The 13,905-nt window shown below is 47.9% G+C and overlaps 1 protein-coding gene across 6 annotated transcripts in view; it reads left to right on the top strand.

The window, feature by feature from the left end:
• Positions 1-11,734: 11,734 nt before the first annotated feature.
• The window catches only part of ARL13B (ADP ribosylation factor like GTPase 13B), a 102,936-nt gene continuing 100,765 nt past the window's right edge, over positions 11,735-13,905 (top strand). For all 6 annotated transcript variants that reach the window (XR_003852905.1, XR_003852906.1, XM_029578981.1 and 3 more), the window contains exon 1: positions 11,735-11,873. The gene's annotated coding sequence lies outside the window, so the exon portion shown is untranslated. The remainder of the gene's footprint in view (positions 11,874-13,905) is intronic.

Raw genomic sequence — 13,905 nt, 5'->3', positions numbered from 1 at the left:
CATCAAGCCCAGCATCCTGTTTCCAACAGAGGCCAAAACCAGGCCACAAGAACCTGGCAATTACCCAAACACTAAGAAGATCCCATGCTACTGATGCAATTAATAGCAGTGGCTATTCCTTAAGTAAAATTGATTAATAGCCATTAATGGACTTCTCCTCCAAGAACTTATCCAAACCTTTTTTGAACCCAGCTACACTAACTGCACTAACCACATCCTCTGGTAACAAATTCCAGAGCTTTATTGTACGTTGAGTGAAAAAGAATTTTCTCTGATTAGTCTTAAATGTGCTACTTGCTAACTTCATGGAATGCCCCCTAGTCCTTCTATTATTCGAAAGTGTAAATAACCGAGTCACATCTACTCGTTCAAGACCTCTCATGATCTTAAAGACCTCTATCATATCCCCCCTCAGCCGTCTCTTCTCCAAGCTGAACAGCCCTAACCTCTTCAGTCTTTCCTCATAGGGGAGCTGTTCCATCCCCTTTATCATTTTGGAGGGGCACGAACCATGCAGGGCCTTAAAAACCCACAGCAGTGTTTTAAACTTTGCCCGCCAACTGATGGGAAGCCAGTGCAGGCTAGCCAGTACTGGAAAAATATGGTCACGCACTGAAGTTCCAATACTAAGGCAAGCTGCCGTGTTCTATATGAGCTGAAGTAACCATAGGTGAGAACTGGGGAGGCCTAAGAACAAGACATTGCAGTAGTCCAATGATGACAAGACAAAGGCTTGTACAATAGTACGAAAGTCATCAGGACTAAGAAGAGGCTTTAAGAGGTGCAGTAGCAAAAGTCTGTTGTAAGATGACTGTACAAGCTTGTCAATATGAGCCTGCATAGATGGGGAAGTGTTCATGAAAACTCCCAAATTGCGTGCTATTAGTTGGATTGGGATAATGTGTCCTTCAAAAGAGAGGTGAAAAGGAAACTCTTCTGGCGGCTTCCACACCAGAAGCACAATTTCTGTTTTTCTAACATTGAGGACTAACCTGTTATTCTGCAACCATTTCTTATTCTTTGTCTTACATACAGACAATTTTTCCAAAGAGAAAGAAGAAATGGGGAAAAAAATGTAAATCATCCGCATATAACTTGAACAATACATCCAGCTCCGAAAGGACCACACGCAGGGGAGCAAGATAGATATTGAAAAGAGTAAGGGAAAGGGAAGACTCCTGAGGGACACCTGTAGTGTTACGATCCTGCTCGCGGAGCTCATCCCACAAGCAAGCCCTCACTCACCTCGCATCACTGACCACCGGCCCAGACTGCCATTGCCGCTGCTTCGTGGCAGGAGGAGCTGCTGCTGTTTAATCTTCGCAGCCATAGTGCTGCCGCCGGGACGCCTCATCTTTGTGAAAGGAAGCCGCTGCCGACTGCTCTTCTTTGCGGCCCTGGAGCTGCTACCGGGATCCTCTTCATGTGGCAGGGGAAGCCGCCATCATTGCTCCTCTTCGTGGCCCTAGTGCCTTCGCTGGGACGCCTCATCTTCATGGCAGGAAGCCACCACTGACTGTCTTCATGCGGCCCTGGTGCCGCTACCGACTTCCTCCACTTCCCGGGCTCCTCTAGGCGCGGGCGTGCGCCTCTCCATGTTATTTAAAGGGCCAGCAGCGAGAAAAGGCCCTTGGCCCCAACAATGACATCATCAGTCTGCTCCTTAGTCCAAACCTATAAAAGGGATCTCTTCCATTTCCTCGGGGCCTTTGTATCCGGACTTCACGGTGGTCTGTGGTCTTCCTTCCGGTCAAGGTCCTCCGTGGTCTTCTTGTGTTTTGATGACTTCATTAAATGTTCCTGGGCTCCTACGTCCTGATGTTCCTGGTCCAGTTCCTGAATGTTCTGGGCTCCTACGGCCCAGAACATTCTGGGCCGTAGGAGCCCAGAATGTTCTGGGCCAGAATGTTCTGGCCAGAATGTTCTGGGCCAGAATTCAGGAACTGGACCAGGCTCCTCCTGGTCCAGTTCCTGAATGTTCCTGGGCTCCTACGTCCTGATGTTCCTGGTCCATCAGGACAGCTTCGGTGTCCTGATGTTCCATGTCCTGAAGTTCCTGATGTTCCAGTCCTGGTACTGATATTCTGGTTTCTCCAGTTCCAGGCTCTGAGTATTCCTGCCTAGCCTCGCCTGCCGGATTCTGCCTCCAGATGACCATCCTGAGGGTAAATCCGGTTTGATACGGTTCCTGCGCTGCCCGGATTCTCTTCATCCTACTTCCAGGTTTCCTGCTTGTCCACCTTTCCTGGCGTGCCACCATCGTGGTCCATGACCAGCCCATGGAGGGCTGTGTAGGGCGCTTCGTGGCACAAGACTTGTCTTCATGTCTGCAGCGCAAGTCTCTGGAAGGCTCCTTGTTTTTAATTCCGAACTCTGTCCCGGAATCCAAGTTCCGAAGTCTTGAATCCTGAGTCTTGAATCCTGTTCCTGGTCTTCGGAGGAGCTTGTGCCTGCTTCTTTCCATGCCCAAGACTCAAGCCAGAACCTGCTCTGCTTCATTGTGGTCCACGACTAGCCATGGGCGGGTGTGTAGGGTATGCCTTGGTTCAGGCCTCTCCTGAATATTCAACATGTTTCCGGTTCCAAGTCTTCACTTTCTCGCCTGGAGTCTGCTTCACTTTCAGCGTGGTCCACAACCAGCCATGGGCAGCTGTGTAGAGCGCACTGTGGTGCAGTACTCACCCTGTACTAGTGCCTGAACTCTGAATCCTCGCCTGAGTCTTCCAAGCATCCTGGATCCTTGTCTGAGTCTTCCAAGTTCCATCAAACCTTGTCTGAGTCTTCCAAGTATCCTGAAACCTTGTCTGAGTCTTCCAAGTTCCTTGAGTCCTTGTCCAAGTCTTCCAAATATCCTGAAACCTTGTCTGAGTCTTCCAAGTTCCACATATCCTCGTCTGAGTCTTCCAAGTTCCTCGATTCCTCGTCTGAGTTTCTTAGTTCCTGTGTTCCACGTCTCGTCTTGTTCCTGCCCTGGCCTCCATCTGGCTTCACGCACTCGTTAATCCCAAGTGGTGGGTCTGGAAGGGCTACCAAGTGGCCGGTGGGCTACCTTTGAGACCAGCATTGCATTGCTGGGTCTCACCTATGCGTGTAGGTCCAGTGGAGGGCTGAACCTGCTTTGATCCAGTTCCTGATGTTCCAAGTCTTGATCCTGGTCCAGCCTTGCTCCAGCCCATGCCTGAACACTCTCATGTCCCACAGTGTCTTGGGGCATCTCCCTGAGCCACACCATGGCCCAAGGGCTCACAAGCTCTCTGAGCAAGCAACCATGCCTCCGCACTTGCAACATGTAGCCCATGGGTATAAGGCAAATGTTGATTCCCTGACTGTAACTCAGTATTGGCGATGAGATAAGAATGAAGTAAACCAAGAGAGGACTGTAGATGAAATTCCCAGTGTCTTCAACCAGTTAAGAGGTAGCTCATGGTTGAGGGTGTCAAAGGCTGATGATATATCCAGTAAGATAAGAAAGAATTTTTTACCACTGACATACCTCTGACGAATCACATCAAAGCTGGAGAGCAATAGTGACTTGGTACTATGAAAATGGCGGAACCCAAATTGGGAACTATCAAGAAAACTGTTGTCATCCAGATATTCCATGAGCTGAGTATGAACCATCTTCTTAATTACTTTTGAGAGAAAATGCAAAGAGGAAACTGGACAATAATTTGAGGGATCTGACACATCTAGATTCACCATTTTCAATTGTGGATGGACAACCATCACCTTAAGTACAAAGGGCAGAATACCCTCATCTAGGGATGCATTAACAATCTTAATAAGAAATGGACCTACATCTGTATGCAACAATGTAATACAGGCTGTAGAACATGAATTAAATGAACAAAAATAGTTTAAATGAATTAAATGAACAAAAATAGCTGCAAGATTGCAGTAACCTCCACATATGAAACAGGGGGGAAAGAATTCCACAATGCCCCAACAGAAGAAAGACTTGGTACTGAAAGTGTCACAGAGGTAGAAAAGGAGTTCACTATTTGGGCAATCTTCCTGGTGAAAAATGTGGCAAAGCTATCACATAAAGACAGTGGAGGCTCCGAAGAGATGGTAGACAGAGGAGTGACCAAAGAGTAAAGTAATCTGAATAGTTTGAGGGGCTGTGAAACAACAGCAGCTATCTGAGAAGATAACCAAGAGCATTTAACAAGATCCATGCCCTCCTTATAAGCTCTCTTTGGACCAGTGGCGTAGCCAGAAATGAATTTTTGGCTGGGCCCAAGGTTAACATGGGTGGGCACTAAAAGTCTGAGCCATGGAATTCATATTCTTATTGATAAATACTTTCACACACACACACCTGACAATAGATTTCTAAATAATCTGCTACAGCTGTTATACTTTTAATATTTTAAACTCAATTACTTCAAGCAGCTACCAATGCTAAACCTAATATATAGTTATGAAAGCATTTCAATTATACTTAAAGAGATCTCAAGTGGCAGTATCTCATAACTTACAAAGAACCATATACTAGTCTACTATAAAGACAGATATCTCATCATACATCACAGTATTCTGTGAGATGTTTTAAAACCCTCTGGAATGTTGTACCAAAATATTTCTACTTGAAAAAAGCTCAGAAAGGCAATGTACTTTTAAGATGGAACTAGGTTCAAACTAATTACAAATTCAAATTACAAACTTATCAAACGCAGTAATTCATGACCATCATAATAGGCATCATTGTGTGGTAAAGTATACCTTTGTCACTCTGCCTTATGCTTAATCATAGGTCAGTCCATATTTTTAAGTGTTTTTGTTGCTTAATTCACCCCAGTGATATACTCCAAATTTCTAGCAATAATCTTGTTACATCAATTCAAGGTTACTTATGTTGAAAATTATGAACCAAACTTATCTGGATAATACGATGTTATTACTTCTTCTTAACCACCATCGACTTTGAGCTTGATGCCACGCCAAGATACGCCATGCTGTGGAATATATTACGCCCTTGAAGAAGGACTCGATGCTAGTCCGAAACATTGTGCAATGTCAGGCATAGAACAGCAATATAGTGAATTCTCATATTGCTGACAATTTGAGGGCATCAAGCTCAAAGTCGATGGTGGTTAAGAAGAAGTAATAACATTGTATTATCCAGATAAGTTTGGTTCATAATTTTCAACAAAAGTAACCTTGAATTGATGTAACACAAGATTATTGCTAGAAATTTGGAGTATATCACTGGGGTGAATTAAGCAACAAAAACACTTAAAAATATGGACTGACCTATGATTAAGCATAAGGCAGAGTGACAAAGGTATACTTTACCACACAATGATGCCTATTATGATGGTCATGAATTACTGCGTTTGATAAGTTTAAGAAAATAGGAAAGAGGGTTCCTTCATCATTGAATTTGTACCAAAATATTTACCATAATTGAGCAAATGCCTTATTAATCTGTATCAATAAAACAGATAAATATCTTTGAAGATTTCTTTTCCTTTCCTATGGCTCAACTATTTAGTTTTAGTCTTCCTCTGATGCTGACATTTGCTGAATCGAGTCCAGGGGCTCCTGACATTCATCCCCATTTCTTTACAAAGGAAGAACAGAAAAAAAGACTGTTCTGGATAAAGAGATGTCTTGAAGGTGGTCACACCCTTTGGCTGACAGCTGGGATGTATCCTTAGCAGTGTGGAGAGGATAACTGGGTAGACAGGAGAAAAAGGCTATCCAGCCCTGTCATTTACTAAGCTATCATCATGTAAACATACACTCTGCATCCACAAATAAGATTGATACAATTGCCTCCATGCTAGTAAAATACCTCACCTCTGGCACACACACAGAACCGACCTTCACCAAAGTACAGAAAGACCACACATTATAAATATGGAGATAGAAATTGGAATGGAAATCCAAAAAAAGCCACTCTGCATGCAGTGCAAACCTGGAGAAATGGAAAGAGAAATATAGCACCTAACAGTCCCAGGATCTGCAATAATGCACACAAACTAAGCCGCACAAAGTTACACCTGCATTATGGAACATATAACAACCCTATCTATGAAAAGGCAACACTACAAATATTAAATCAGGTCCTAAACACTACTACACCTCCTATTAGGAAAACAGAACAAGCCAAGCTGCTATAGAGCCCCACACAGAAATAACTGTAAAACTATATTAATAAATGTTTCAAAACAGCTGATGAACAGAATAACATCCAACAAAACTCATAAAAATTATTAAACATTGTCCAAATATCAATAAAATATTTCAAAACAGCAGACACATCACATAATACTCAATAATTAAAATGGCAGTCAATCAAGAAAAATAAACTTAAAATGCCACTTTTACTTACCATCTCCAGCAACTCTCCTACTCCTTTCCCTTGAAAGCACATACCAGGAGCAGCAGCTCTGTCTCTCACACACACACCCCAGTCACCTCCCTGCCCAGTCTCTGTCTCACACACACCCCAGTCACACCCCACACACACCCCAGTCACCCTCCCTGCCCAGTCTCTGTCTCACACACACCCCAGTCACCTCCCTGCCCAGTCTCTGTCTCACACACACCCCAGTCACACCCCACACACACCCCAGTCACCCTCCCTGCCCAGTCTCTGTCTCACACACACCCCAGTCACCTCCCTGCCCAGGCTCTGTCTCTCACACACACCCCAGTCACCCTCCCTGCCCAGGCTCTGTCTCTCACACACACCCCAGTCACCCTCCCTGCCCAGTCTCTGTCTCACACACACCCCAGTCACACCCCACACACACCCCAGTCACCCTCCCTGCCCAGTCTCTGTCTCACACACACCCCAGTCACACCCCACACACACCCCAGTCACCCTCCCTGCCCAGTCTCTGTCTCACACACACACCCCAGTCACCTCCCTGCCCAGGCTCTGTCTCTCACACACACCCCAGTCACCCTCCCTGCCCAGTCTCTGTCTCACACACACCCCAGTCATACCCCACACACACCCCAGTCACCCTCCCTGCCCAGTCTCTGTCTCACACACACCCCAGTCACCCTCCCTGCCCAGTCTCTGTCTCACACACACCCCAGTCACCTCCCTGCCCAGGCTCTGTCTCTCACACACACCCCAGTCACCTCCCTGCCCTGCATTTCCAGCCCGTGGCTTGAACACTGCCACTCCTCCCACCCTGATGACCCCTTTCTTCCTGCCCCACCAGCCAATCAGAGGCTTCCTCCTTCCACTGGCAGGAAGAAGGCTTCCGATTGGCCCGCAGGGGCAGGTAGAAGGGAGGAGGTTTCCCATTGGCCCACGGGGGCAGGAAGAAGGGAGGAGGTTTCCCATTGGCCCACGGGGGCAGGAAGAAGATAGGAGGTTTCCCATTGGCCCACGGGGCAGGAAGAAGATAGGAGGTTTCCCATTGGCCCGCGGGGGCAGGAAGAAGGTAAAGGGAAGTATTACTGGGGCTGTGGGACACCGGGAGCCGCAACACACCAGCTGATTTTATTTTTTTTTCTCCCTTGGGTTCCTGCTGATGCTGCCTGCTTTTATTGGCTGCAGTGTCTTGCAAAGAAATTTGGGTGGGCCTGAATGGAAAGTGGGTGGGCCACTGCCCACCCAGGCCCACCCGTAGCTACGCCACTGCTTTGGACTGGTAATGGGCAAGATGTTGTGCTGGGAGGTGGACCCTTGGCCTGGTGCAGGATTGGTAGGCTCCCTGGTCAGACCCAGAGAGCGCCTGCCACCAGGAGGCAGAGCACAGGAGGAGACAGAGGTTAGCTGGAGCTTCACCCTTGGTAAGATCAGGCGGCCCTTGGTTACCCGGGCCGCCTGATCTTAGGTGGACCTCGCAGGATCTCCGAGAGATAAAGTTCAAGCGTGTGCCCACCATGATCAAGGGTGCATGGTCGATGTTCAGGTCAGGAAGTCCAGGAGCCAGAGAAGGCCAGAACAGAGTCTCTGAATGAAGAGTGAGGATCAAGGCCAGAGTGAAGGATAGTGTGGTCAGCCAAAGTAGGGGTCAATACTCAATACCAGTGGTCAGTCCGAGGATGGTCAGTCAGGCAAAGGTCAGATTCCAGGTGGAGGTCAGACGTGGTCAATGATCGGGCAGAGGTCAGTTCCAGGCAGTGTGTATGTAGACCTGGTCAGTGGACAGGCAAAGGTCAGTTCCAGGCAGCATGCAGACATGGTCAATAGACAAAGCAGAGGTCAGTTCTGGGTAGCGTTCAGACGTAGTCAATGGACAAAGCAGAGGTCAGTTCTGGGCAGCGCTCAGATGTGGCAAACAGGCAAAAGGTCAGTACCGAGAAGACAGTCCAAATGGTACTACCTGGGTAGACGAAGGAACAAAAGGATGCTGGAGCAGAAGACTGGAACAAGACAATGGAACAGGAGACTGGAACAAGATGCTGGAACAGAAGACTGGAACATGACACTGGATCAGGAAGGCAAACTAGCTATCACAATGTGATCGACCAGATTGCCAAGGCAAGGAAATGGGGTCAGACCACTTCCTTTTGTGCAGCGATCAATCAGGGCATGCCGTGGAGCTGGGTCCCGCCCCTGGCCCTTTAAGAGGCTGGGCAGTCCGCGTGCGCTCGCCTAGGGGTGGGGCCAACCCTACAGAGGACGCCGAGCCCCGCCGTGAGGCCTGGTCCGGAGGGGGAGCGCAGGGGGACCGGAGATGCCGCGAGCTGGGAGCGGCTGTGGAGGAGACGTGCCCGGAGCTGTGGAATGTGTAGCGAGGTGAGCAGACCCAGCCTGCATGGCCGGGAAGCGCAACACAAAACGTTCCTCTGTTTTATTCTTCCACCAGCAAAACTCGGCAGTACGAAGTTGACGTTTCAGATTTTTAAGGGTAAGTGAATACCAAGAGGGGGTTTCAGTCTGTGGGTCGTAACCGCTTTCATTGGGCCTAAGGCATCTAGGGAGGAATGAAGAGTTGTCTGCCAGTGATTAGTTAAACTATCAACACCAGACAAGCAAGGGTCAACAAGGGCAGGAACACACTGACTGTGCAATGGATCCAAATCAATATGTGGATGTCTCAAAACTTTTTGTGTCCGCATGCAATTATGAAAATAATTTGCCTCAAGTTTAATGTTACATGATAGCAAATAGTGGTCAGACCAAGGCACCTCAGAACAATGTTCCTTACAAGCACATACAGACCATGTGTCAGTATGAACAAATACCAGGTCCAGGGGGTGCAAAGTTTATGAGTTGGGACCTGAATGGTCTGTGAATTCCCCAAGGACTGCATAACTGTAAGAAAGTCCCTGCATGCCATGAATGGTGGTGACATATCTACATGCTTATTAAAGTCCCCCAAAACTATAGCATTTCTGATATCCACCTTACAGGATGTCAGACTGTCTGTTAAAATTGAGAGGTTACTAGCCAGACTCCCTGGAGGAGCATATACTAAGTATAGACCTCAACTAGAAGAAGACAGATATAGTACCTCAATCGGAGAAATATCCTTAGTATGAACCAAGGACAAATTGAGGGATGATTTAGCCATAATAAGCAACCCACCATATCTTCTATTTTCCCTAGGTTTAGAAAAGACCACATAATCCTCAATGTCAAGTTGGTTTAGCAGCACAGAATCGGATTCCAGCAATCAAGATAAAATATAAAACACATAAAACATCTGAGGATGTATCCCTCAGTAGGTCTAGCAACACCGGAATCTTATTTCGGATCGCCTGACCATTCACAAGGAATAGAGCAAGGCTATATTTCCCTTGGCCAAAGGTAGATTTAATAGATTGAATACTCACAACAGTATTATAGGTAGCTCTAGGCGCACCCTTCCGTCAGGTCAATCTACCAGAAACAATGTCCCCATAGTGACCCCTACCAGAAATAACTGGAATACTCTATTCCTCTATGATAGGTCCCATGTTACATCCAGTCTCAATCTGAGGCACCAATATTGGAAAAGAAAGACTAAACAAAGAGACACAAAAATGGGAAGAGGTGTTGCAGTTGTTACTAGGCTTGGTGGAAGTGTAGCTAGGTAAGTGTAGTTGTTGATAGGCTGGGTGGAGATGTAGCCAGTGTTACTAGGCAAGGCGGTTGTGTAGTTGATGTGTAGCTGTTGCTAGGCTTGCTGTGGCTTGGCTTGGTGCTGCCTTTGCTAGGCTCCGTGGAGGTGTAACTGGGTAAGTGTAGTTGTTGCTAGGCTGGAAGCTGCTAATGCTAGGCTCAGTGGAGGTGTAACTGGGTAAGTGTAGTTGTTGCTAGGCTAGAAGCTGCTAATGCCAGGCTCAGTGGAGGTGTAACTGGGTAAGTGTAGTTGTTGCTTGGCTCGGTGTTGCCTTTGCTAGGCTCAGTGGAGGTGTAACTGGGTAAGTGTAGTTGTTGCTAGGCTGGAAGCTGCTAATGCTAGGCTCAGTGGAGGTGTAACTGGGTAAGTGTAGTTGTTGCTAGGCTGGAAGCTGCTAATGCCAGGTTCAGAGGTAAGTGTAGGTGTTGCTAGGCTCGGTACTGCCATTGCTAGGCTCAGTGGAGGTGTAACTGGGTAAGTGCAGTTGTTGCTAGGCTCAGTGGAGGTGTAACTGGGTAAGTGTAGTTGTTGCTAGGCTCGGTGCTGCTGTTGCTAGGCTCAGTGGAGGTGTAACTGGGTAAGTGCAGTTGTTGCTAGGCTCAGTGGAGGTGTAACTGGGTAAGTGTAGTTGTTGCTAGGCTCAGTGGAGGTGTAGCTGGGCATGTGTAGGTGTTGCTAGGCTCGGTACTGCCATTGCTAGGTTCAGTGGAGGTGTATCTGGGTCAGTGTAGTTGTTGCTAGGCTGGAAGCTGCTAATGCCAGGTTCAGAGGTAAGTGTAGGTGTTGCTAGGCTCGGTGCTGCCGTTGCTAGGCTCAGTGGAGGTGTAACTGGGTAAGTGTAGTTGTTGCTAGGCTCAGTGGAGGTGTAACTGGGTAAGTGTAGTTGTTGCTAGGCTCGGTACTGCCATTGCTAGGCTCAGTGGAGGTGTAACTGGGTAAGTGCAGTTGTTGCTAGGCTCGGTGCTGCTGTTGCTAGGCTCAGTGGAGGTGTAACTGGGTAAGTGCAGTTGTTGCTAGGCTCAGTGGAGGTGTAACTGGGTAAGTGTAGTTGTTGCTAGGCTCGGTACTGCCATTGCTAGGCTCAGTGGAGGTGTAACTGGGTAAGTGCAGTTGTTGCTAGGCTCGGTGCTGCTGTTGCTAGGCTCAGTGGAGGTGTAACTGGGTAAGTGCAGTTGTTGCTAGGCTCAGTGGAGGTGTAACTGGGTAAGTGCAGTTGTTGCTAGGTTCAGTGGAGGTGTATCTGGGTCAGTGTAGTTGTTGCTAGGCTGGAAGCTGCTAATGCCAGGTTCAGAGGTAAGTGCAGTTGTTGCTAGGCTCGGTGCTGCCGTTGCTAGGCTCGGTGGAGGTGTAACTGGGTAAGTGCAGTTGTTGCTAGGCTCGGTGCTGCTGTTGCTAGGCTCGGTGGAGGTGTAACTGGGTAAGTGCAGTTGTTGCTAGGCTCGGTGCTGCTGTTGCTAGGATCGGTGGAGGTGTAACTGGGTAAGTGCAGTTGTTGCTAGGCTCGGTGCTGCTGTTGCTAGGCTCGGTGGAGGTGTAACTGGGTAAGTGCAGTTGTTGCTAGGCTCGGTGCTGCTGTTGCTAGGCTCGGTGGAGGTGTAACTGGGTAAGTGCAGTTGTTGCTAGGCTCGGTGCTGCTGTTGCTAGGCTCGGTGGAGGTGTAACTGGGTAAGTGCAGTTGTTGCTAGGCTCGGTGCTGCTGTTGCTAGGCTCGATGTCGCTGCCGCCCGTCCTCCGGTACTGCAGGGGGCGCTGAGCAGAGAGGGGAGCTCGGTATTACCGGCTCAGGGAGGGCCTGGCAGGGCTGTGTGTATGGATGCACGGAGCGGAGGGGCTCGGGGACGGCTCTGAAAGGTAATGTGTACTGCTCGTTTCCCCTCGTTAGGAGCGGGCTGCCCTTCCCCCGGCTGTGCTTGCTGCTCGCCACCCTCCGCTGCTTTTCCTCTGTTTGTGTTACGTGATTGCCTCCCTCCTCCCCGCCCCCGGGCTCCTCAGCCTTGCTCATCACACTGCTCCTTTTTATTTCCTTCGTTGCTTTCCCTCCTTAGTTTGCTTGTTTCAGAAGTAGTTTGGTTTCATCTGAGTTACTGCTTTTCCCCCCCCAAATTGTCAGTTTCTCATCTTTCCTCCTTTTCTTTAACCTACCACTGTCTGCAGATATTTGTGTGAAAATGTTACTTCTCTTGCCCCTGGTAGGGCTCCTCCCTATTCAGGTACAGATAATTGTACCTCAGCTACCCTGGTAGGGCTTCTTTGCTATGGCTGTAGGAGCGGTCAGTGAAATCGTTGCCTCCATGTGAGGGACCCTTGCTCTACCCTAGCTGGCACCATCGAAAATGTGCCCCACTAGCCCCTCGTACTGTGGGGGAACCTCTTTGCCTCCACCATGTCAAGCCCCAAATGTCCCAGGTGAGATTCCTGCCTCTTTCGGAGCTCTGGGTATGATTTCCCATGACAATAGCACTATGGTGACTTCTTGATGGGAAACTCATTTCCCTGGGCAGTGCGGTGCCCTGCTGCCAAAGGAGTCCCAAGGAGAATATGTAAATAAAAATCTTCCACCGCTGCCAAACGGGGTGAGACATGCTTCTACTATTTCTGCCCTGACTTGGTGTTTCTGGCCAAATCCCCAATGCAGCCTTAGCACCACCCAGACAGGCTGATGCAGAAAGGTGCATTCAGTTGAATGCACCTTTCTGCCTGCACTTCAGCATGCATTTTCTGTGCACAAAACTTACTGCCAATGCAGCAAGGAGTTTGCATGCAGAAAACGCACGTTTCTAAACAGGAGTACTGCTTAGCCTCCTGGCATGAAAATCTCATGCAAATAGGGGTATTAAACAATACCCACCAATGCAGAGACTGCATCTGGCCAGTGCACCTCTTTTAGTGCTGGAAACTTAACTTCGGGACAGAGCTACAGCTACTTTTTTAGCACTACTGAGCTGTCACTTGAAAACCCATAAAAAGGGGAAAAAAGTTTTAAAAAATGACTGCAGATAAGTATTGACTTATCTAGTTATCTGGCAATGACTGCCATCAGTATTTATCCTGTGGCTTAAACACACTTTTTGTAACTCCAGATGCATTTGTATTTCATTAACTTACTGCATCGGGAGTTAAAAAAGAAAAATGAATCTGGGCATTAAAAATGTGCACTAAAAAGCAGCACGCAGTTTCTTCACTCCCAGTTTACTGCATCAGCAGGGGGAAGGATTACGTTGGGGGCATAAACTGCATAACCCATACACCCTGGTCTGGCTCCTGGTGCTGGCAAAAGATGTCAGAAACTGGAGTGGGAAGTAGAAGCAGACTGGGGGAAAACTTCTGGAGCATGGGGGCCTGTGCATTCTCATCTTTGAACAAAGCACTCCCACGCGCTGTGCACTCCTGCAGGCACTGGGCGCTCTACCCCATCCCTGTGTCCCCTGGTCTCGTACTGCTTCACCTGTGACCCCTGGTCTCATACTGCTTCACCGTGTGCTGCTGTGAATGTATACATCAAGTGGAAAGATATGAATTTTCTATTGTATTCAAAGTTTTTATGTATAATATGCAATTTTATGTCTAACATAACATTTATCTTATTCAAAATTCTATATCTTCTCACCAGTTGTATATGTAACCCCCTGTCTATCTGGGGTCACCTGCTCAGCTTTGGAGAACCTGGGTTAACTCACCCAAAGTGAGGAAATCAGTCTCAGCTGGGCCGTGGGCTGGGATCAGATAAATTGCAGGGCCAAACTGAGCAGAGGACACTCACACAGACACCTCCACAAATTCACTGTCCACTACAGACTGTGTGTGCCAACAAAAGATAATTTATTTACATAAACTGCTTAATCAGTCCAAAAATTGTAGAAATCACACTTCCAGAAAAAATCAG

Source organism: Rhinatrema bivittatum, chromosome 15 (genome assembly GCF_901001135.1).
Source record: "Rhinatrema bivittatum chromosome 15, aRhiBiv1.1, whole genome shotgun sequence".
Taxonomy (NCBI): Eukaryota; Metazoa; Chordata; class Amphibia; order Gymnophiona; family Rhinatrematidae; genus Rhinatrema; species Rhinatrema bivittatum.
Note: the sequence above shows the minus strand (reverse complement) of the source record. Positions and strands in the feature narration are given on the sequence as shown.